The sequence below is a fragment of the Lissotriton helveticus genome, chromosome 6 (assembly GCF_964261635.1).
Source record: "Lissotriton helveticus chromosome 6, aLisHel1.1, whole genome shotgun sequence".
Classification (NCBI taxonomy): domain Eukaryota; kingdom Metazoa; phylum Chordata; class Amphibia; order Caudata; family Salamandridae; genus Lissotriton; species Lissotriton helveticus.
This window is the reverse complement of record NC_136067.1, coordinates 1,594,834,516-1,594,860,385: the sequence shown is the minus strand read 5'-3', so window position 1 is coordinate 1,594,860,385 and position 25,870 is coordinate 1,594,834,516. Positions and strand designations below refer to the sequence as shown.

Genomic DNA, 25,870 nt, shown 5'->3' with positions numbered 1-25,870 from the left:
AGAAACTGTTTAAAAACATGCCGATGTCTAGTGGCTACTGATATCGAGAAAGGCTGTTTGCCGAAACGCGAGGACGTCTGTCTTGTCTGCAATAAAGCAACCCTGGATGAATTGACCCCTTAAGTGCGGATATTTCTTTGCAAAAATCTGAAGGAATTTGGAGCTTAATACATAGCGGCGTCCACGACCGCTATCCGCACCCGTCGAAGAGTGCATTGAAAAACTGTGGAAAACGGAGCTGAGTCCTGAACGGGCATTTACCCAGTGCACCACGTCTGCCACGAGGAGAGAATAATCAAGACGTACCGGCTGCGGGGAACGAGGAGCGGCGTGTCGGAGGAGGCGCGGCGATTCGGAAGACCCGCAGCGTGGTGAGTGATCTCTCCTCTCTTCCTGAAAGCAAAGGGATAGTAATGCGTGGCAGCGCGACGTGAGGGGGCCATATCTCCAGCGGTGATTGCATGACTTGATTAAACAAAGTGTCCCAGACAACAGCCACAAAACCTTCAGCATGTTTTGTGAGTCAACCCGACATGAGGATGCGAAAAGAATGTTCAAAAAAACAGTCACAGGCGGAGCACAAGCTAACGTACCGGATCCCAAACAACCTAAAACGAAGTTTAATGAAACAATGACTAAGTTAGAGCACTTATATGAATGTGAAGTGAGAAAATGGTGGGAGGCCACCAGCTTGCAAGGGTATATTGAGGTGGACAGAGTCCCTAGAGGGCTACGGGTGTATACCGTCCCCTCATATGAGAACCCTGATCCCCAGCCTCTAACCGATTGGGCGGAACACACAGCCCATTACTGCAAAGGAACTTTGGGATTGTTAGGTAAATATGCATGGAGTGACCGAGAAAAGGCATTAGCAGAAATTAAACAGATGGAAGAGGATTTCCACAAGGAGGAAGATGCACAGAAAATAACTGAAGCCATGGAGCAAATGAAATCTAGGTTATTGAAATACGAACAGAAAATTAAATCTCGTAAACAAGAAAAGTTCCAGAGGGACGAGAAGGATTATATGCAGGGCAGGGTACTGACCTACGCGAGGAAATTTGATGTTTCACGCAAAGAGCTAAGCACGAAAACAACAGCACCAACTCAAACCGTGGAAACATCGGAATCGGATCTGACAGGCAAGGAATCCAGCGACGATCAAACTGCACAAGTCACATGCAGATTCAATAAACAGACTCCTTTTCAGACCGAATTTCAAGTCATCAGACAATCCTGGCAACGGGGGGGGGGAAAGAACAAGCCCCCAGAGGCAAACACAAACGCTGGAGGACAAGAAGAGCAGGCGGTGGCAGGAAAACCAAAAAGTACAGCCTGGACCAACCGAAGGCGGAACAACCGAAGATAGGAACTGCCACCAATTTAACGGTGGTCAATCTAACAGAAAGACCACTGACTGACTCTGAGCAAAAAGTACTCAGCCTCGGACTGACATTCTGCCCTGACACTCGGCTGGAATATACCCAGACCAGAATTGATCTTTTTAGTTTTGTAAGAAAGCTGAAACTTCATAAGTATTTCAAGACCAGAACTCACTTAAAGGCAAGCAAGAATCCAGGAAAAAGACTCACGGCAACTGATACCCTTGCGGTGAAGGATCTTGTAGGGATTGAAACACTGGAAGTTCTAAGAAATGAGACAATTACGGACATTACAGATAGCCAGGAGGTTGCGCAACGAGCAATCAATGTGGGAATTGAACAGGATAAAGAAGAGAGTCCTTATAAACCCATTTCGACTTTCAACCCGCAGATGCCATTTGATGCTTTGGATACCTTCTCAGAGGTAATGATAAAAGACCTCCTACAATTTCGGAAGAAACAGAGAACTAGTACTGGTGGTATGAATTTATCACAGGAGGAGAAGACAGCATTAAACACACTGGCTACTGATAAAACCATAATTATCAAGCCCTCGGACAAAGGGGGAAACGTGGTGGTACAGACAAGGCAACAATACCATCATGAGGCAATGAGTCAATTATCTGACGAGCGATGTTACCAAAAAACTACCTACCAGGTATACCAACAAAGTATCCAAGCGTACGATGAACTAATCAGTAAGTGGTACAAAAAAGGAATGCTTGGGAATGATGAACATTTATATCTACGTAGCTCTAACCCTACTTGCCCCACCTTTTACCACATTCCCAAGATCCACAAGGACAATCTGCATCCTCCGGGGAGACCCATTGTTTCCTCGGTCCAAGGATTGACTGAACATGTCTCCAGATTTCTTGACTTTTTCCTGGCGAGCCTGGTAATCAAGTTATCTTCCTACGTGAAGGACACAAAGGATTTTTTGACTAAGATTCAAGATGTACAATGGGAACCTGACTACCTCCTAGTCGTACTTGACATAACGAGCCTATACACCTGCATTGAGCACACAAAGGGAATTGAAGCAGTAACTGGGTATTTAAGAACAAGACAGTTAAGATATGCGCAACACAATTGTATGCTGATTGATTTTTTGCATTTCTGCTTAAATAACAACATTTTCCTTTTTGAGGATGACTACTACAAGCAGGTGTCTGGTACGGCGATGGGCACCTGCTTCGCTCCCAGCTATGCGAATGTATTCGTTGGCTGGTGGGAGGAGCAGGTGCCCAGAGCCTACAGGGACGAGGTGTCTAGTGGCTTAGTGGTAAAATGGCATTGGTATATCGATGACTTATTTATTATTTGGCAAGGATCAGAGGAGACTGCACGTTGTAACATTGCCAATCTGAATGCTAATGATTTAAATTTGCACTTTACTGGAACAATTAGTTCAACATCTGTTGACTACTTAGACCCTAAGAGTGCAAATTGTGGAGGGTAAAATAGAGACTACTTTATATCGAAAAGCCACTGCCGGCAATTCGATATTATATGCTACAAGTAGTCATCCTCCCAAATTAGTTCAAAGTATCCCTTATGGGGAGTTACTTAGATTGAGAAGAAACTGCACACGCGAGTGTGATTTTGAAATTGCAGCCTCAGCATGTGTAGAAAGGTTCACCATAAGAGGATATAATCCCATTACTTTGGATAAAACAGTCAGCAAGGTAAGGGCCATACCTAGACAAAGTCTTTTAAACCAGTGTAGGGACAAGAGCACTGAAACAGGGAAATTCCGGTTGATTACTCCGTACTCGGCAGAGGCGAATCACCTAAAACATATGCTAAGAAAGAACTGGCATATCCTCAAAGCGGATAATGTAATAGGTGAGGATATCCCGATCCATCCCTTGCTTACATTTAAAAAGGCTAGGTCTATTCGAGACCAACTGGTACGGAGCCACTTGGAGAAAGTCACTCCCAAAACTAACACCCTGAGGAGTATGAAGGGCTTTTCCCCCTGTCATAAATGCAAAGCATGCTGTAACAGCAAGAGAACGCTTACCTATATCATCCAAGATACAGGGAGGGTTAAAAAAATCAATAGGTTCATCACCTGTAGCACCCCGTATGTGTTGTACTGTCTCGTTTGCCCATGCGGGCTGCGTTACATTGGCAGTACGGTGCACCCTCTTAAGATCAGGATATTAGAACACATGAGGGCCATAAACAAGGTGGACCAGGCATACCCTGTCGCAAGACACTTTGCGGAATATCACAAAAGTGACCGCAACTTGCTTGTATGTTATGGATTGGATTTAATTCCCGATAACATCAGAGATAGACTCAAGAAACTTCGCAGATTGGAATCAAGGTATATTATTGACCTCCATACAAAAACACCATGGGGTTTAAATAGTGGCGAAGATCTTATGGTCCATATTGGTGTATAAGGAAATTGTAACATCACACCACTGTTATTGATATGAGTGTATATTGGTACATGTGTATATCTGTGTAAATATATGTACATATATGGTTATAGAAGGATAACTGATTATGGATTTGAAGTATTAGTTATTGACATATTGAATCATTTAAGTCTTGAATCTTATAGATTTGATCTATAATTTGGTTTCAATTATCATTTGGTATTAGACCATTTTGATGTTTTGAGAACAAGTAGAGCTTATAAAAGGATACCTTGATGCATCTGTAAGTATGTAAATGCAGTGACATGATTTTGAAATGAACTCAGAGCAGGAGCTCGAGAATTTGATATAAGCTATATGAAATGTTAATGTATAGAGAAATTAAAAATATTAGTGGGTTGACATGATTTGAACAACAGATAGGAAATAACATTTGAGAAAGGACAATTGCCGATACACGGCTTAATTTTGTGAGAAAAAATATCGAGCAATCTGGCTTAGTTTAAAATATTGTGAACTGCCCGGGGATATGATGGCAAATAATTTGCAATGCATAATTCCTATTACTTCGATTGATGTGTGGTTTAAGTTGTATGCTTTCAATAACAGAGCAAACAAGGAGATGATTACATCTATAAACGTAAAATACACCACTCTAAGATGGAGCTGGTTAATGTCAGCCAACCAGTAGTCCTTCCTTCATTATGTTGAAACTGTTTAAAAACAGGCCGATGTCTAGTGGCTACTGACATCGAGAAAGGCTGTTTGCCGAAACGCGAGGGCGTCTGTCTTGTCTGCAATAAAGCAACCCTGGATGAATTGACCCCGTGAGTGCGGATATTTCTTTGCAAAAATCTACAGGAATTTGGAGCTTACAACTAAACACCCTAAAGGTCTGAATAGTGCGGAGGAGATGGCCTTTCATCTGGGGAAATAAGCTCATAAGATCTGAAAACAATATTAGGCGCACAGGGATCCATGATGACAGCTCATTTGAAATAACTGTACTTAGAACTATTTGAGTATCATCCTTTATGGATTAACTATACACCTCTGTATACATAAGCTCTAGAAATTTGTTTGATCTATGTCATATGATGATAATTTTGTGAGAAACCTTTCCATGCCAAACGATCCAAAGTATTTGATATGTTTTAGAATTCCTTACTATGATTTCACAATATAATTTGAGTTTTAGAACTAAAGAATATCTATTTGGATCGATATATGGGTGTATTGAAAGAGACTCTCGCAGTTCATTTTTCCACTGTACCTTTTTGACTTTCATCATACTTTTTTGAGAGATTGATCTTTAAAATGATATGTGATTTTTCAGATTACAATTTATCTAATGTGCTTTCTGCTGCTGCACGTGAGGCATCTCACTACAGGAATCCCGCATTCTAGTTATGAGTAACTCCTATTGAAATGTTGTTTAAATAGAAGTCTCATATTTGGATCAAATGCATTTGACTACTTATCTTATAAGGGGACATTAGCCGATCCACGGCTGGATGTTTTTGTCCAATTTAGGATTATTATGTGACATATACCATGCATAGAATATGGCTGTTGCCCATTAGTGGGCTTGAACGTGCATTTCATCTCCTGTTTTATGCTAATTAGCGTTACCTAAAACAAACATTGTTAGATGGCCGCCTCCATTCAATGTATGGTGCGAGTCCCCTTTCTAAGTCTATGCTTTAGTGAATGTGGGAGTGAGCATATGATGTTTAAAATAATGTTGGGAGTAAACACAGTGCAACACACACTGACGAAGGCAGAACGCCGAAACGCGTCTGTGTGCACCCCCCCGCTAAATAAAATCTAGCGTGTTGAAATTCTCCACCCTCGAGTGCTGTTTTATTCTTCTGCGAGTTTGGAAGGATTTGGGGCGTTTTATATATATATATATATATATATATATATATATATATATATATATATATATATATCCAAACTAAGCTGTCCCAAAACTCTCGCGCACACCAGCCGGCAATGCCCAGAGAAAAACGGGAAAGGGACACTCAAAGTATGTGGTTGAAAAGCAGGTCTTAGTTTTATTCCAGCCTTTAGTCAGATGCGTTTCAAATAATGATGTATTCTTGTTCACTTAGCGGAAACACAGTCCGCTTTCTATATTTATACTTTATTTTTTGTTTGTGTGATGCTTTCACCCCAATCATGTGATAAATAGACATAAAGAAAACACTATTGGCATAAATGCTGTGATTTTGTAAGTCTGATTGGTTTGGTTACTGAAAATGCATGCGTAATATACACAATGATCAAAATGATTAGACATAACATATTTACATTTTTACATTTTCACATTTTTGCTAGGGATTCACTTGCTTGAATGCAGATCGGAATATTTTAAATATTTCAAATATTTTAAACATTTTAAATATTATATGAGGTACAAGTACTTTAAAATATCGTATTATAAATAACAATGATAAAATTCATGAAGTCTATTACTATATAAATCTAAAATGTATATTTATATAAATATAAGTAAAAAATATATAATTGAACTGTATAAATACCTAATTATTATAAAAATCATGAATCTTAAGATGTACGTTGAATACAGTACTTATAAGTCACTAGCGGCCTTTCGGAATAAATTCCTATAATGTACGCTCCCTTAGGTCATTTATCAATAAGATCAACTATATAACTGTAAATGCAATATGACAATGTGCAAATACGCTATGTGCAAATAGGTATACCAGACATGGTGTTTTAGAAATAGCAGCTGCCTAGTGAGTTCAGAAAATAGTGCAATGTGTTTGTGCAAAATTGCTAATAGTGCAAAAAAAGGTAAAGATAAGAAGGGAGGGGTATGCTAAAAAATATATACATTAAAAATACAATGTATACATTAAAACAGATAAAAACGGATTCTGGGAATAAGGGGAAACAGGAAATTTCATTGTAGTAAATCGGTAGGTGAGGTAGATGTAATGGTGGAAAGGCAAAAGGTACTGATTAAAGAAAGTTATGTAGATCCTCCGCGTTATTCAGTCCTTTAGGATGTTTGCTGTCTAGTTCTAAAATAAACTTGGACTCTAATTGCCTCAATGCCTGTTCGCGGTTTCCTCCCCTTGGGTATTCAGGGACGGCTGCAATAACAAAATATTACAAGTGTTTGAGGTCGTTGTTATGGACAGCTTTAAAATGTCTGGCTACCCGGTATGACGTGACGGTATGGACTATGGCCCGAAGATGTTGGAGTATTCTGACATGCACTTGTAGTTTTGTACTGCCTACATAACTGAGGCCACAAGTGCATGTCAGAACATATGAGTGTATATTGGTACATGTGTATATCTGTGTAAATATATGTACATATATAGTTATAGAAGGATAACTGATTATGGATTTGAAGTATTGGTTATTGACATATTGAATCATTTAAGTCTTGAATCTTATAGATTTGAGCTATAATTTGGTTTCAATTATCATTTGGTATTAGACCATTTTGATGTTTTGAGAACAAGTAGAGCTTATAAAAGGATACCTTGATGCATCTGTAAGTATGTACAGATGCATACTCATTATTGCAGTTAAAACATCCTTGTATTTTGGACTCATGTGGACTGAAGGGGGTTTTGTATATGGTTGTTGTAATACCAAATAACTATATATATATATATATATATATATATATATATATATATATATATATATATATATATATATATATATATATATATATATATATATATATATATATATATATATGTCCAACACCTTCTGCACACGAAAGAAGCGAGACCCACTTGAGGATTAGAAAGGGAGACTTTATTTAGCCGCTCTTGCAGAGGTGAACAGGCACAACGTTCTTGCGGCGTATGCATTTCGGCATCCCGCCTCGTCAGCGCCGCTTGCGTGTCTGTGTGAGAGCAGGGCGTCACAGCTCGATTTAAATATCCCGCCCTCTCTCTTAACTAATGAGCTGCTGCCCCCCAGGTGAGTATGTTCCAACACCTGACTTAGTTCTGGCGCGCCTTACACCAATGGCGCCTCCAAGTTCCAGAATGCACTGTTCTTGTCGTCATCCGGTAATGGGGTCAAAATTGCATGCTCCGAGTTCTTCCTCCAGCCAGCGGCCACGTCTCCCATATCCCCAATCACACCTCCTCCAACATTGCCAGGAGATATGTCCGCGGGGGCACCAGCAAGGGATTGCTTAACCCATCTAGCAGATAAATCCGCTGTATCGCCTCTGTCACTCCCGGCATTTGGAGGTGGACCACAGTAATCCCAGTAACCTGGAAAGCGAAAAATCCACTCAATGCGGTGACCAATGTAAACCGGATCTGCATTGTGGTGTGGGGGTCTCCAGCGCGATACTGGCCACTCACGCATTAACATGTCCAACACCTTCTCCACACGAAAGAAGCGAGACCCACTTGAGGATTAGAAAGGGAGACTTTATTTAGCCGCTCTTGCAGAGGTGAACAGGCACAATGTTCTTGCGGCGTATGCATTTCGGCATCCCGCCTCGTCAGCGCCGCTTGCGTGTCTGTGTGAGAGCAGGGCGTCACAGCTCGATTTAAATATCCCGCCCTCTCTCTTAACTAATGAGCTGCTGCCCCCCAGGTGAGTATGTTCCAACACCTGACTTAGTTCTGGCGCGCCTTACACCAATGGCGCCTCCAAGTTCCAGAATGCACTGTTCTTGTCGTCATCCGGTAATGGGGTCAAAATTGCATGCTCCGAGTTCTTCCTCCAGCCAGTGGCCACGTCTCCCATATCCCCAATCACACCTCCTCCAACATTGCCAGGAGATATGTCCGCGGGGCCACCAGCAAGGGATTGCTTAACCCATCTAGCAGATAAATCCGCTGTATCGCCTCTGTCACTCCCGGCATTTGGAGGTGGACCACAGTAATCCCAGTAACCTGGAAAGCGAAAAATCCACTCAAGGCGGTGACCAATGTAAACCGGATCTGCATTGTGGTGTGGGGGTCTCCAGCGCGATACTGGCCACTCGCGCATTAACATGTCCAACACCTTCTCCACACGAAAGAAGCGAGACCCACTTGAGGATTAGAAAGGGAGACTTTATTTAGCCGCTCTTGCAGAGGTGAACAGGCACAACGTTCTTGCGGCGTATGCATTTCGGCATCCCGCCTCGTCAGCGCCGCTTGCGTGTCTGTGTGAGAGCAGGGCGTCACAGCTCGATTTAAATATCCCGCCCTCTCTCTTAACTAATGAGCTGCTGCCCCCCAGGTGAGTATGTTCCAACACCTGACTTAGTTCTGGCGCGCCTTACACCAATGGCGCCTCCAAGTTCCAGAATGCACTGTTCTTGTCGTCATCCGGTAATGGGGTCAAAATTGCATGCTCCGAGTTCTTCCTCCAGCCAGCGGCCACGTCTCCCATATCCCCAATCACACCTCCTCCAACATTGCCAGGAGATATGTCCGCGGGGGCACCAGCAAGGGATTGCTTAACCCATCTAGCAGATAAATCCGCTGTATCGCCTCTGTCACTCCCGGCATTTGGAGGTGGACCACAGTAATCCCAGTAACCTGGAAAGCGAAAAATCCACTCAAGGCGGTGACCAATGTAAACCGGATCTACATTGTGGTGTGGGGGTCTCCAGCGCGATACTGGCCACTCGCGCATTAACATGTCCAACACCTTCTCCACACGAAAGAAGCGAGACCCACTTGAGGATTAGAAAGGGAGACTTTATTTAGCCGCTCTTGCAGAGGTGAACAGGCACAACGTTCTTGCGGCGTATGCATTTCGGCATCCCGCCTCGTCAGCGCCGCTTGCGTGTCTGTGTGAGAGCAGGGCGTCACAGCTCAATTTAAATATCCCGCCCTCTCTCTTAACTAATGAGCTGCTGCCCCCCAGGTGAGTATGTTCCAACACCTGACTTAGTTCTGGCGTGCCTATATATACACACACATATACATATATGTATAAACATAAAATAATGTATCTATATGTATATACATATTACCAACTGGCGGTCGCCAGTAGGTAGTTATAGTTAGGGACACTGTTCCATAGGAAAAGCATTTTTTCATGTGCTTATAACTTTGCCGTCGTTTGACAAATCTTTACGAAATGTTCCCAAAAGTTTCTCTTTTATGATCAGCTGCTACCTTGAAAGTTTGGGGGTGATTGGGCAAGGGGTGGCTGATAAAAAAGGGAGGGTCCCAAAACGTGTTTTCTCAATGCAATTTCCATAGGAAACTTTAGACAAGGCTACAGGTCAAACTGCTGAACGGAATTACGCCACATTTGGCAGGGAGAAAGGCCTTGATCCAGACAGCACGCTTTTGTTTAAATGAGATAAATCTGTTGAGTTGTTCTGGAGAAATATGAAATTTTACAGATATCGATATTTGAGAATTCTGACATCTGATTGGCTATGGGGTTACGAGCGTGCGGCTCATTGGCTGTGAACCGTTGAAACTAGGAAGTGTTGGCAGCCATTTTGTGACTCAGTTGAAAGGAGTAGGGGGAAAAAAGAGAAAAATTGTATAAGAGGGTATCGTAGGAACACTGTGGAGTTACTTTAAGCAGTCTGTACGGTGCAGAGGCAGGGTGTTTGAATATTGCATTGGCTGTGGAAATCACGTCCGCAAAGCAACGGTGCGCGGTATTGCGGCAAGGTTGCGTAGGCTCTGGAAAGCCCATCTGGAAAACAATGCATCGTATTGCAACAAGCAGTGTTTAGGGGGCACACACAGGTAGTGTGTGAATGTTGCGTAGGCCGTGGTAATCACGTCCACAAAACAACGATGCGCGGTGTTGCGGCAATGTTCAGTAGGCTGTGGAAATCATATCGGGAAAACAACAATACGCCGTATTGTGGCCTTCCTTTAATATAATGCGAAGTAATGTTTACTTATAATGCGGTGACTTTTTTCACGGATAGTGTCAGTTTGTTAGAGGAAATGTAATATTATGTGGGAGGGCATGTTCTCTCCTTGTGTGCGGAACAAAATTAACGTTTAATTGGCTGAGGTGTTCTCCAACAACAACGAGCTTAATGTTCATTGGCTGTGAACCATTGAAAGTAGAAGTGTTTCCAGCCATTCCCTTCCCCTCTGGGGAGTAGGAAGGACATCGGATTGGCTGATGTGTTCCAGGGAGGACCTTCCCAAGCTTAATGTTGATTGGCTGTAAACCATTGAAAGTAGAAGTGCTGCTAGCCATTCCCTTCCCCTCCTCGGAGTATCAGGGACATCTCATTGGGTAACGTGTTCCAAGGAGGACCTTCCCCAGCTTAATGTTCATTGGCTGTAATACTTCTAATTTAAAATCAATCTGCACAGACCCCATCAGAGGGGAACAATTTCTCTGTAGGGAACTACATGTCCCAGTGATGCTCACTTGGGGGCCGTAATTATGAAATCGACACGTGGTACTTGCAGCTTCTCTGTGCAGTTTGAAAACCTGTGAACAAGAGGCTTGTAGCCTTGAAACGCGTAAGGACATTAAAAGAATCTGAGTACCAATTGCTGGTTTGATTAAATTATGCCTGTAGTGGAGTGCACTTTCAAGCGAAAAGGAGAACTCTGTGGAAACATGTGTATCCGTCTTACTTTTCTGGAGAAGGACCCACCGCTCGTTGAAAGGGAAGAGTCCGTAGGTTTGGGATTGTCCCATTAATCCTTTGCGGGACTGCAGAAGAAAGTGCATTTATCATGCAATGTGGTCTTTTTCGGAGGCCCAATGAAGGTCTGGAAAACAATTTAAAATGAATCTGCACAGACCCCCACCAGAGGGGAACAATTTCGCTGTAGGGAACTACATGTCCCAGAGATGCTCACTTGGGGGCCGTAATTATAGAAATAGACACGTGGTCCTTGCAGCTTCTCTGTGCAGTTTGAAAACCTGTGAACAAGAGGCTTGTAGCCTCAAAACACGTAAGGACATTAAAAGAATCTGAATACCAATTTCCGGATTGATTAAATTATGCCTGCAGTGGAGTGTGCTTTCAAGAGAAAAGGAGAAGTCTGTTGAAACATGTGTATCCGGCTTCCTTTGCCGGAGAAGGACTCACCGCTCGTTGAAAGGGAAGTGTCCGTAGGTTTGGGATTGTCCCATTAATCATTTGTGGGACTGCAGAAGAAAGTAGATTTATCGTGCAATGTGGTATTTTTCAGAGGCCCACTGGAGGGCTGATAACAATTTAAAATGAATCTGCACAGACCCCACCAGAGGGGAACAATTTCGCTGTAGGGAACTACATGTCCGGGAGTTGCTCACTTGGGGGCTGTAATTATGAAATGGACACGTGGTACTTGCCGCTTCTCTGTGCAGTTTGAAAACCTGTGACCAAGAGGCTTATAGCCTCGAAACGCGTAAGGACATTAAAAGAATCTGAATACCAATTGCCAGTTTGATTAAATTATACCTGCAGTGGAGTGCGCTTTCAAGCAAAAAGGAGAACTCCGTGGAAACCTATATATATATATATATATATATATATATATATATATATATATATATATATATATATATATATAAATATATATATCCATCAAGGCTTACGCGCTGCTACTGCGACGCAATCCAGGCCACACCAGCACTTCTCTTCAGGTTGCATTTTATTTAAAATGAGTATTTCAGGCATAACGCGTTTCGGGTCCCATGACTCTTTGTCAAATTCCAGTTACTTCTGCGCCAGTGGGCTCGTTTACAGATTTAAAAAACGTAGCTTCATAAACACTGAAAAGGGACCAAGTCCAAATTCTTCCAGCTTTAAAGGGACAGTTCAATCACCACTCTTCAATGTTTAAGCAGTTATTTTTCATCATATATATATATATGACGAAATCCCAAGTGCAGTCGCGCACAACCAAGGACACGGACTCAGGATATAGCTGGTGCCAAAGAATAGTACTTTTTTTTAGTTTAAAGGGTGCTGCCTCTGACGCATTTCGGCCACAAAAAGCTGTAATACTGTGCCTGGAGTGGTAAAAGACTTTGCCCATTTTACAGCTTGGCATGGATGGCACTGTGCTAATCCTATGCTTAAAGACTGTGCTGTAGAAGTGGTAAAAGACTTTGTCCCTTTCAATCTCGGCGTGAATGGCACTGTGCTCTTCCTTGGTTAAAGACTTTGATAGAAAAGCAGACATTTGAGGTGAGTAAAATTAGAGTGTCGAGAGTGCTCTTAACTGGAGCTGCTTTTCACCTAAACTCAGAACTACCCAGAGTTCTCTGCTTCTTTTTTTGCATATATATATATATATATATATATATATATACAACAAGACAAAGGAGTAGAAGCTTGTAAACATTTCTTGAACAACAGGTCAGTCTCCCACATTGCTCATACGGAAATGTTACTAGAGATGATCACCATCCGTCTTAAACAGAACTACTTCCTCTTTGATAGCAAATTTACCATCAAACCCTTGGTACATCTATGGGGACTTGCTTTGCTCCATCTTTTGCAGGTCTCTATATGGGGTATTGGGAAGAGGAGGTGGTAAACAACCTTACACAATTTAAAGACAAAGTTCCGATGTACATTAGATACATTGATGATATCTTTTGTATATGGAGAGGGACAGAAGATGAGGCAAAAGAATTTGTTGAAACACTTAATGTCAAGAGTTTCAATCTCCATCTTACTTTCAATTGGTCTAAAACTACTGTAGAATTTCTTGACCTTAAAGTATTCATTGAAAATCACCAAATTGAAAGTTGTCTTTACCGAAAAAGCACTGCGGGAAACAGCCCGCTGCATGCTGACAGTTGCCACTCTACTGCACTCATCCTCTCTATACCACTCGGAAAGTTCCTTAGAGCGAAGCGCAACTGCAGCACGAAGAACACGTTTGAAACTGAATGTAAAGTTATGACTGAACGCTTTCTGCAAAGGGGTATAACAAAAACAAGCATTGAAAGAAGTATGTCTACGCTCTAGAGAATCGCTGTTGAGTAAGGAGAGGCGTGAGGCAGAAAGTATGAGCAAAGAGGATAATCAAACTTTAAGATTTGTTACCACATACAGTAAACAAACACATGCGGTACGCAAATGTCTTAAGAAATTCTGGCCAGTACTTAGCACTGACAAAGATCTAATGGATTGTATTGGGCTTAGCCCACAGATTACATTTAAAAGAGCTAGATCACTCAGAGATACTCTATGTAAAGCTGTAGAAACCACCAAGACAGGAATGGCAGGAATCCAGGGATTCTTCACATGCAGAAGCTGTAAAGCTTGTAAAAACAATAAGAACAGAAAAAAGTGTATCCTGTCCGCAGAGAGTCAACCATATGTGATAAAAAAGCACACTTCATGCAATACAGAATATGCGATTTACGCATTATTCTGTCCCTGCGGCCTAGCCTACATTGGCAGTACCATTCATAAAGCCAAAATACGGATCCTTGAGCACTTACGTGCAATTAAAAATCTGGATAAAGCGTACCCCATAGCCCGCCATTTTCAAAGCCACCATGAACAGAACACAAATCTACTTAGTTTTGTAGTATTGGATTATGTGAAGGCAGATATGCGAGGAGGTAACAGATTGAAAGAACTTCGTAGATTAGAATCCAAGCTCATCATACAGTACAGGACCCTTACGCCTTCAGGTCACAACCATGATGAGGAGTTAGCCGTCCATTTGGGGTGATGCCTGTCAACTTTAAAGTTTTGAATAAGATGTCCTTAACAATGAAATGTCGCAGAGCTTATTGAAATTTTAACTGTTTTTGATTGTACTGTAGTTTTATTATTTCATATAGGTGACACACATTTTGTTTTGTTTATTTTTTAGATGACACACGTAAAATTGAAGAAGGGAAATTCATCAGCATGAGATTTGTATAATGATGCTAATTGAGAAAGCCAGAACATTGTGAACTTATTGACATTAGCCCACTTGGGCATTATATGTGAATTCAGGAGTTTAGAAGCTTTGCTCCTTAAATAATTTTTGTTATTACGAACAGGGACATAACTGCCCATATGGGCATGAAATGATTATGGTCTACTTGATGCCAGGTAATTTTGAGCACGTGTATGGCAATTGTAATTTGAGCAGTGACAAAGGACCTTTAAACTGCAATACGAGGAGTTATCAATTGAAATGTTCACATGTTCATCAAATCTCTTTTATGCTACTACATTACTTCCTTTACGTAGGTATGCATCGTCTCTATTTTTGTATTATTTGTAAGACTCACACACTTAAACATTTGTTTATTTAATTTTGTTAACAGAGTATTTTCGTTCTAAGGAGTCTGTTTTCACTTACACTTATGTCACGTGAGGTATATATAAACTTATGCAACGTATGGTCAAACACTCGTGACCAAGGGAGAGATCCCGAAACGCGTCGAGTGTTTCTCTTGCCGGAGACCATTTTATGCTTAATAAATCCACGTCTGCTGCACTGAAACTCTGTATGTGTCCGTGACTGCCGCGCTTTGGTAACAAGGTATTCAAAGTACGGCTGTGGTGCATATATATATATATATATATATATATATATATATATATATATATATATATATATATATATATATTCACTGAAAAAACCATAGGTTATAGACCATATATCGTTAGGAATTAGCATTTACAAAACCTTATTTTACTCACACAAAACCATTGAAATTCCATATATAGTTAGTTGCACTAACTATATATCGCGCACCCGCAATCCACTGCTGATGATGTCACATATTACATCATTCATGACATGGTCAGTGACATCACTGATGACATCACTGATTCCTGCTAATTCCTAACGATATATGGTCTATAACCTATGGTTTTTTCAGTGAATTTCAATGGTTTTTTAATAGCAAATATCATAAGCTGTCGAATGTCAAGTACGTGGTAAGTAAAAACATTTTCGTGTTTATGCACACTGATCTGCTTTGAATGCTGCCCCCCACCCCTCATTTCTATTAGGAGTACTCTCTCTTTGCAGATAGTGAAGGGTAGTTAACGCAGGCCTTTGCCCCCGTTGTAATCCGTCGTGCCTGCTTCTCTCTCCATTTGATTGATTGTTCTCTTTGGTTCATTCTCTATTTACAAACAAGCACAGAGTCGCAATACTCTGTTTAGTCTTTGCAGATAGCGAAAAATCGTGTAAAAAAACAAAAGGAATCGAGCAAAATCAGTAGGCCACTAATGGGATCTCTTTTTGACCTCGCTAAAATAGAAACATTAAGAACAACCTGTTGAAAATAGCAATGTGTATGTACATAAGCGGCGTCCATTTGTGTTCACAGTACCCCTTGTTGATTGTTTGAATCGAGCATTGAATTGTTCGAAGTTGGTTCTCTTAAGGATCTTCTCTGCCTGCAAACGAGGAAGAATAGGAATATTCTCTCTCCCATTGCAGATAGTGAAGGGTAGGTAACGCAAACCTTTAACACGTCGTGCCTATTTCGTTCCTCATTGATTGATTGTTTGCCCAAACATTGACTGTTTGGGAATTGGTTCTTTTTGGAGGTATTCCCTGTTTGCAAATATACGTAGGAAAATCTTTGCAAGTAGTGAAAGGGTAGGTAATGCGGACCTTTCTCCCCCGTTGTAATCTGTCATGCCTATCTACTCCCCACTGATTGATGCACCTGTTTCACCCGGACCATTTACTAGAGATACGTCACCGGGCCCGACCAGAGAGCACCCCTAGTGAAAAGGACATATGCAATAATAACGAAGTGATCACTGTATCCTGTTAACAGAAACTTTAGCATGAAACAACCTGGAAAGAAAAGAATAGGAAAACGAAAATCAGTAGGCCACTGATGAACTTTTTATTAAATAATACACAAAGAAACGATAACAATACGTAATGATAAAACCTATTATTGTCCTAGAAACAAGAAACGTTAGAAGTAAGCCTGTAATAAGAAACCTGAAAACATCGCCCCTCACTGCCCCAAAACCTGTCTGTCCCACCGCCTGCCACGGCCAAATAACGGCAAACTGGGAAAGATAGAAGTCAGCAGACATCCGCCCCATTCTAGAAACTTCCAAAGGGCAACAGGTTTTCGGCTACGCCCAGCCGGAAGCAACACATATAAGACGGGTCCTGCTGCCACGCCTCGGCCAGGAGATCATCACGTAGGGTGTAGCCGGAGGAGAGGCCGAGGCCAGCGGGACCCGGCCAGGGGGATTGACAACGCTGGAGAGTTGCAGGGGGGGAATGTCTGTGTCCTCGACCCTCCCCTCTCTCTCCCAGTCCGGCCGCGGTGGCCCTTGACAGTTGCAGGTAGTCCCGCCACATTCTCTACCGGTCCGGCCACCAACGGCCGGGGCCGATGGGATCCGGCTGCAGCCGATAAACCAAGGAACCCGTTCATGGGGCCAGAGCAAGGGGCGTCCGGCCGACATCCACCGGAAGCCCGGCCCGAAGATGGACTGGACATTTCTTCTTTCTTCAATAATGGCTTTGACAACACTGGGGGGGATGTCTTGCACATGCCTCCGACCCCCCCCCCCCTCGTCCTCATCGCCTGGTCCGGCCATAACAAATCTCAAGCGAGACGCCGTGGGGTGCACTGGGAGGGAGAGACGGTGCGAACAGGCCTCTCCCGCCTCCCCAGTGGAGTCTTCCCACCTGCACCCTCAGCGCTCCAGGCGCCCGGAAAAGGGTTCTTCCACTGTGGCGATGCTGCAACGTCTCGCCCGGCAGGGTGGAGCCCGTCCGCTCATTTGACCCCGCGATCGCCAGTAGCTACCGAACTCTCAAAATGGCGGTCGACCTGGCAAGAGCGGGCCCAGCATAAAGAAATGGCCCGGTCACTGGTTGACTCCACCACCGTAGTCCTCCACGACCTTGAAGATTCTAGAGGAGCCGCGGGAGTCTCCGACCCCCGCAGACACCCCCGATGGGGAATGACTGCCATGATCGCCCGTGGAGTGATGAAACTATATCCGTGGGACGTCGGCGCTCCCATGCTGGCGCCAGCCTCACTTTGAATGACTAGAATCCTGCAGACCTCAGTTCCGGTGAAAGCACACTGTGACCCGGCAGGAAAAATTGTTGCACCCCCTCCCCTTTTTGACTGATAGTTCAAACCACCGATCCTTTCCTTTGCCCTTTTACCAGAACTTTGGACTGCCTCCCCCTCTTTTACATTTTCTAGAGAAAACAAAACATTAACCACTACATTAGCATAGCAGTTGACACCAGAACTGTTTTCAAATTGAAAACCAACAACATCTTCAACAGAATCCTTTTTGTTTCTGCTGTGACCCTGCTACAGCACAGGCATTGTCCCCAGCAGTAATTCTGCAATGCCGGTAAGAATAGCTGTGGTGCCTACTGGACTCACTCACCCCCGCGGCGCCCCACGCCGTTATTTGCTAGGCGGCAACTTACTAGACATCACCTTCGTGACATCCAGATTTCAGCGCTTTCTGCTGCCTTGGAACTATTCGCACAACAGACCGCTACTGACAATCCACCCCCCGGGACGCCCCACGCCGGTTACCCAAATCAGTGCGGCACCCAGGCAACATCTTCTGAATTTTCATAATTTGAAAGAACTAGTAACATGTCCTCATCAGGAATTTCCTCATGAAAAGTCTGCAATGATGATTCTTGTAACTCTATGGTCTCCAAACATTCGATAAATTCGCCATCAAGAGATTGATCAAAAAAATCATTCAAGTCATCTCCTCCTTGTGAGAATATTTCATTATTGGTGCTGTCAATTTCAATAAATGTATTGGATAATTCAAAAGAAATTGCCACGGTCTCTTCGTTGTTTAAATGTTTTTACTGTTTTTGTTTTGTTGCATATATTTATAAGTTATTAAAGTTTTATAATCCTACTACTTTGTTGGAGTGCTATATATTTTTAATGTGACACATAAATGTAAAAACTTTGATGTACAAAGAGTCATCCCTGGAATCTTCCGCTTCAGGCTCGGTCCCCTCCCCAATCACAATACAGGATGGTTTTCAGATAGTAGGAACACGTGTGGTGTGACGGATCTCATCGGGTGTGGGCCTTGATCTACTATAACTCCTTTGAAGAGGGGTGATTCTTTACAGCTGGGGCCATAAACTACATCTGCAGGGCTAGCTGATAGCCTGGACAATCGGACACAGAGGAAGAGGAGTGTCAGAGGGTGCGGTAGTGAATAGGGCGAAAGGGAGGTGTCGGGCGGGCACAGAGTGTGATTCTCAGGGAAGAGCAGCGCAGATGGGGGGAGGTTTATTGCCCATGCATAAGACAGAGAGCGGGGGTGACCAGTGCCTGGGGAAGATGCTTGCGAGGGTGGGGAGCCATGCTACGAATCGACAGCGTGCAGAGAGTGGGTCTGGTCAAGGCATCTAAAATGGCTGCCGTGCACGACAAAAGTGTGGCATTTCAAAAAAGGCAAGATGGCGCAAACAATGTTTTTCAACACTTCCTCATTTCCTTCGAATCGAACGTTAACAGACGTTGGTGCATATTACCAAAGTTAAGCGATATTTATCGCTAACGATGCTTACCAACGAATTTTTTACCGCTAAGCATCGTCAGAAATTATCGAAGATAAACCTTGCTATTATCAAGGTTTATCGCAAATGCGATAAAAAACGGCCGCAATGCATGAATATCGCTAAAAAGTCAGCGATATTCATGCATTACCGAGCTAATGCTCTTAGCCATGTTATCCACCTCCCATTGGATAACATGGCTAAGAACTGCTCAGGGCAGGAGTTAGTTTTTGGAGATATTTGTGCTTAGCGCGAATATCTCCAAAAGTTGGTAATAGGAGATATATATCTTGCATGTTGTAATGCAAGTTATTGTGGTATATGGAACTCATACCATAATCTCTCAGGAAAGCAGAAACTGATCCTTTTGGGACCGCCTGAGAAGGCCTAGGGGGTGAGGGGTACTCTACTTTGCCCCCTTTTCACGTTCCGAACTATTTTATTTTACTCTCTTCTGTAATTACACAAAATAGCAGCGATAAGATGCATCAGAGACACACAGTGAGAGAAAGGAGGCCGGAGATGAAGAAGAGATGTCAAATACACATTGGAGATAATATAGTGGGAGAAGGGAAGTAAATATGAGTAAACTTACCATGTAACATAAAAATGTTGCACTCTATACTATAAGTCTCATTTTATACTACAATCACTTCGCTACAACCTCATAAATTAAAAATAAAAATGAATAATGTCTCAAACAATTTTTGATTTCTAAATATAAATGTATTCTTCTGAATTTTCTAAATTTGAAAGAACTAGTAACATGTCCTCATCAGGAATTTCCTCTTCAATCATCTCATCTGGAATCTCCTCATTAAAAGTCTGCAATGATGATTCTTGTAACTCTATGGTCTCCAAACATTCGATAAATTCGCCATCAACAGATTGATCAAAAAAATCATTCAAGTCATCTCCTCCTTGTGACAATATTTCATTATTGGTGCTGTCAATTTCAATCAATGTAGTGGATAATTCAAAAGAAATTGCCACGGTCTCTTCATTGTGAGCCATTTTATTTTGAAATTGCTTGCTGTAAATTGCAGAAAAAAATAATCACTTTCATTTATCGTTTTTAGTAATACATAATATAAAACTAACTTTATCAAGTATTTAGTATAACAGAAGGACTGCAAATAAATAACAGAAAACATTTTTCAAATTATCTTCAAGTGTACAACATAGTTCCCCTTACAAATTAACAACTCACCTTTTTAAAAGTAGGAGAAGTGTTAGTACTGTGTAAATCAAACACCAAAAATTGACCACCAAAAATTCCTCACAAATGTACCTCAGACAGTAGTATCACAAAATGGCTGTGGTTTCCTCTCATTTGAGATATATACATAACCAATTAACTTTCATCACACACAAATACAAAACCAAAGTAACATTTTAATTGGTTCTAAATTTCAACACTTTCAAATGTGTTTTCCCCATGCAATTTTCCATAGGACATTTACATACGTCTACAGCCTGAATGGCTGAACGGAATTACACCAAACTTGGCAAAATGGTACATCAAACCTAAGAGGTCAGGGAGGATCTACTATGCCCCCTTATGGTCATTTGCCCCTTCGCTTTGGCCTCCTCTTGTCTCTCGATCCTACCGAGAGACAAGATGGCGGCCGCTACGGACTGTTTGGAATGTTTACAGACGCCGGAGAACCAATCAGCTTCGCAAAGCTCCGTAACGCGAAAAGTACGCGAAGCGGAGCGCTGTTACAGATATATATCTTTTTTTGAACGTTAATTTCTCAAAATCCACTGGAGCACATATATTGAGACCTAGCAAAGGCACATCGGGCTACCAGTCCCTAATATTTTGCCAAGTTTCGTGCAAATCCATTCAGCCGTTCGATTATTATTATTATTTTTTTTTTTTGCCCCGCGGGGCCCTTTTAAAACCTCCACATCAAACCTAGGGGGTCAGCGAGGATCTACTATGCCCCCTTATGGTCATTTGCCCCTTCGCTTTGGCCTCCTCTTGTCTCTCGATCCTACCGAGAGACAAGATGGCGGCCGCTACGGACTGTTTGGAATGTTCACAGACGCCGGAGAACCAATCAGCTTCGCTTCACAAAGCTCCGTACCGCGAAAAGTCCGCGAACCGGAGCGCTGCCCGGTCCGCTGTTACAGATATATATCTTTTTTTGAACGTTAATTTCTCAAAATCCACTGAAGCACATATATTGAGACCTAGCAAAGGCACATCGGGCTACCAGTCCCTACAATTTTGCCAAGTTTTGTGGAAATCCATTCAGCCGTTCGGGCTAAAAGTGAGGCCAACCGCCCTATGGAAAACTCAATGTTAAAAACACGTTTTGGGACCCCCCTTTTTTCTCGGCCCCCCCTTGACGAACCCCCCCAAATTTCCAGGGGCTGCTCAGAAACAAAATGTTCCATTTTCCAGAAAATTTCAGCCAATTCCGTCCACAAACGCCAAAGTTATTAGACATAGAATTTTCAAAAATCCCATAGAGAAAAAATCCTAACTATATATACCTACTGGCGACCGCCAGTAGGTAATATATATATATATATATATATATATTCACTGAAAAAACCATAGGTTATAGACCATATATAGTTAGGAATTAGCATTTACAAAACCTTGAAAATTCACTGAAAAAACCATAGGTTATAGACCATATATAGTTAGGAATTAGCATTTAAAAAACCTTATTTTACTCACACAAAACCATTGAAATTCCATATATAGTTAGTTGCACTAACTATATATTGCGCACCCGCAATCCACTGCTGATGATGTCACATATTACATCATTCATGACATGGTCAGTGACATCACTGATGACATCACTGATGACATCTCAAATGACATCACTGATGACATCACTGATGACAACATCCAGTGACTATGTTTCTGTAAAGTTAAAATATGTCTTACATATTGAAGAATGAGTGGATGTATAAGTGTCTGGACGAAGGATTTAGTAGGTGCATGACTGAATGTATGAGTGAGTGATTAAATGTGTCTCACTGAGTGCATGGGTTGTGGTGTTGGGTTCAAATCAGGCCTACATACTCTGCTAAACTCTCGAACACCTTAGTATAGAAGTTGGCACGGACACTGGAAAAGGTAAAAGACAAGTTTATTAAGACCCCATGGGGTGGTGATACATTCCCACAGCACCCTTCGGTAATGTAAGAAGTAGCACACCGAACATTGGTGCGCGACCTCTTTTATACAGTTTATTAGCAATAAAAAGATAGGCGGTTACAAGTTACACATTTTAGGTACATATAAGGTCATTTTTGGAACACGGCCAACATGTGGGAGGAGTTTCAACAGTACTGGTCAGTTAGTGTGAACATTCCTAAAGAGTGACCAATTGGTGCGTAATGCGCATGTGCGCTTGACCAGTACTAAAAATAGCCTGTTGCCGAGCAGACTAGTAACCATGGGTATCGAGAAAGGACAAAAGGGCACACTGACCACGAGGCAGCGTGTTCATAGGAAACGGAAGTCAGAGGGATTCAAAATGGCCCCCGTTCGTTTTGGTCAAGTTAACAGAAAAGACCGTGTAGCTGTGCTAAACGCTAACTCAGGAGCTGCCAAAACACGACAGACGGCCCTTTTAGCGTTTAGCAAAAGCTACCTCATAGTGAACGTAGTCAGAATGTTCATCCTCAATGTCAATAGCCATTATTTTCAATACTTCATCATTGATCAGTTTCTCTTGCTTAACAACAGCTCGTTTGGACGGAATACAGGCTGTGATACATACAGAACATAATGTAGGGACACATTGAATACATAGACAAAGAAAAAATAGTACTCCAATAAAAACACAGAGAATCGTTAATAATTTCCAACCCCAAGTACTAAGCAGGGTCCAGAACCAACCAGAAAAGGTCCATGTTCCATTTTCTGGATGGATCTCAGCAGCTATTTTATGTAATTTTGTAATCGAATCATATACAGAAGGTGAGTTATCTGGTACGTAAACGCAACAACTACTTCCGATGACGCGGCATGCTCCACCTCTATCAGCTAGTATCACATCTAGAACCATTCGATTCTGGAGCGCTACAATTCTGGTAATTTGTAATTCCTCAGTAATATTCCCTAAAGCAGAGGCAGTTTCATTTGCGACGGCTTCCACCACACGCGTAAGCCGCCTTATCTTCCTGCTATTCAGTGCAGCTCCTACGAATGAAAATAACCCCAAATTGAAATCTACATATTGTTGTAATGTGGTATCAGTCTGGTCTATTTCATCAAAATCTATTGTTCGTTTCACTCTATTCAATATGAAATCATGGTACAAAACATAATCATTGTGATACATGGGAGGAGCAATAAATACAGGTGGTAATACAAAAGCTATATAACACGTTCCCAACCATCCCAATGGTAGACGGTGGTATCCCTTATTTCCACAAATGAAATATGTGTTACGTGAGGCTACAAATGCAATTCCAGTTGGTGTATCAAAGGTAAGTGTAATATTACATTCACTGCGGCCTACAGGGATTGTACCTTTATTTCTAATACACAAATCTGCTTTTGTATCAATGACTGTTATTATATGCATGCTCGTCACGTTTATAAGTCTTTGATTCGTATATACGCGAGGTGTAGAAACATTGTCCGGACGGTACTCTTCCCATTCGAATTTAGTTCCTTCAGCATGTGGATAGCCGTCTTTGTCGTTATAGCATATTTTATTCAACCGAAAAAGTAGTCCACCTTTCGTTGGCCATCGCAGAGTAAAAAGAAGAGTGTACCAAGCATGACAAGAACCATTATGAGTAAACGGGAGAGGAATGAGTGGTGTTCCTCCTTTCTTCTGATGTCCGGGCAACATTCCACATACCCAACAATTGGACGTGTTGGTCATATTATGAGTATGATGCAAAATCTTAATAAAGCTGTTGTTCAAATAAGTCTGCCTATGTCTTTCTTCGTGAAAAGGCAGAGTGAAATGAAAATGTTCGGATGGACTTGGAGTGGTGGGCAGCAAATGTTCTCGTACAGGAAACAACAGTTCTATAGTCCAGGCTAATACTGCGATCACCACTACGGTCAAGACAAATAAAACAGCACCAAGAATTCTCCCTCTTCGTGTCGAAGGAGATGCCATAGTTCACAAAACAATACTCTTCAAAAACAACACTAAGCCGAAAAAATAAAAAACGATGGTTCTGAACCGAGGCTGCCGTTGATTTGTTCTCCGGGATTCAAGACGGGTGTCGCTACACTGGGCAGAACTGATCCCCCCCCCTTGATATTCCCGGCTTCCGTTTCACAAACCTCAGAGCGGTTACCAACCAGTTTCAAAAACACAAAAGGAATCTTATTTCCTGGGGCGTAGATTATACTTCACTTTATCAGAAACAACGTGGTCCGGGAAGGCTCCCTCCAATTCATCAGACGTGACGGCTGGGCTCTTTTCTGTATCCAAAATCTTTCTGTAGTCGGATAGCACCACAGGGCTCACCAGATCCGGAGAGACACGTCGGCAGTGCGTTGAATGTATCCACCGCTTCTTGTTGGTGACTCTCACAGCAGTTCGCGTAGCCAGCAGCACTTGCTCAGGGCCATGCCATCTCGGTTCCAAACTGCTGGATCGCTCAAAGACTTTGACCATCACGTGGTCCCCAGGGCGGAGATCGTGAGCCTCACCAGTGGAGTTATCAGGGAGCGCCTCTCGAACCTGTTGATGAATAGAAAGCAAATCATTTGTTAATCGTGCCAGATAATCGTTCATCATTATACAAGGCATATCATGTATCAAACGAGGTTTTGGAACTCCCCAAATATTCATAGGCCTTCCAAACACCACTTCGTAGGGTGTGAGGCCAGATCGAGAATGTGGCACTGATCGAATGGACAGCAATGCCAAAGGCAAAGCATCCGGCCATTTCAGAGATGTAGATGCCACTATCTTTGCTAACTTCAGCTTCAGAGTTGCATTGTATCGTTCTACTAAACCTGCTGATTGCGGATGAAAGACAGCATGGAATCGTTGCTTGATTCCCAATCCTTTCAGGACGTATTCCACTACTTTCCCGATGAAATGAGGACCATTATCACTCCACATAAGTTTACAAACACCGTAGCGCGGGAAGTACTCTTTCAGTAACACCTTAGCTGTTGTCAATGCTGTATTGTCTTTCGTAGGGTAAGCCTCAATCCATTTGCTGAAGGCACACACCACTACTAGGACATACTTGAGATTATTACAGCGCTCCAGCTGGATGTAATCCATTTGTAGTACTTCGAATGGTGCAGTAGGTGGAACAAACCCACCTTTAGGAGTATGAGTCCCTTGTCCAGGATTGTGCTGCAAACATATCAGACAGGTCTGCACTACTCTCTTAGCCGTGCTAGCAATGTCAGCATTTTCCCAAACTCGTGTAAGCAATTTAGTAATTGCGAGAGCTCCAATGTGTGCCAGCCCGTGTGTCATTTGCACCATTGTTTGTACATAGGCCATGGGTAGTTTCCATCTCTCCATATCTTTACTACGCCAGCAACCCTCATCATCCAATACTCCTTCAGTGGCCCATTTCACAAGTTCTGCCTCTGAGGCTGACTTCTGTATATCTAGTATTTCTTCTCTAGCATCATGCCACCGCTCAGCTTGTGACTTCACCACATACATGGGGAAATTAT

The 25,870-nt window shown here is 42.4% G+C and overlaps 1 long non-coding RNA gene across 1 annotated transcript in view; it reads left to right on the top strand.

Moving 5' to 3' along the window:
* Positions 1 to 15,165, top strand: part of LOC144763622 (uncharacterized) — a 65,292-nt gene extending 50,127 nt beyond the window's left edge. Inside the window, exon 3 of the long non-coding RNA XR_013596242.1 lies at positions 14,551 to 15,165. This is a non-coding gene — a long non-coding RNA (uncharacterized LOC144763622). The remainder of the gene's footprint in view (positions 1 to 14,550) is intronic.
* The last annotated feature ends 10,705 nt before the right edge of the window (positions 15,166 to 25,870 follow it).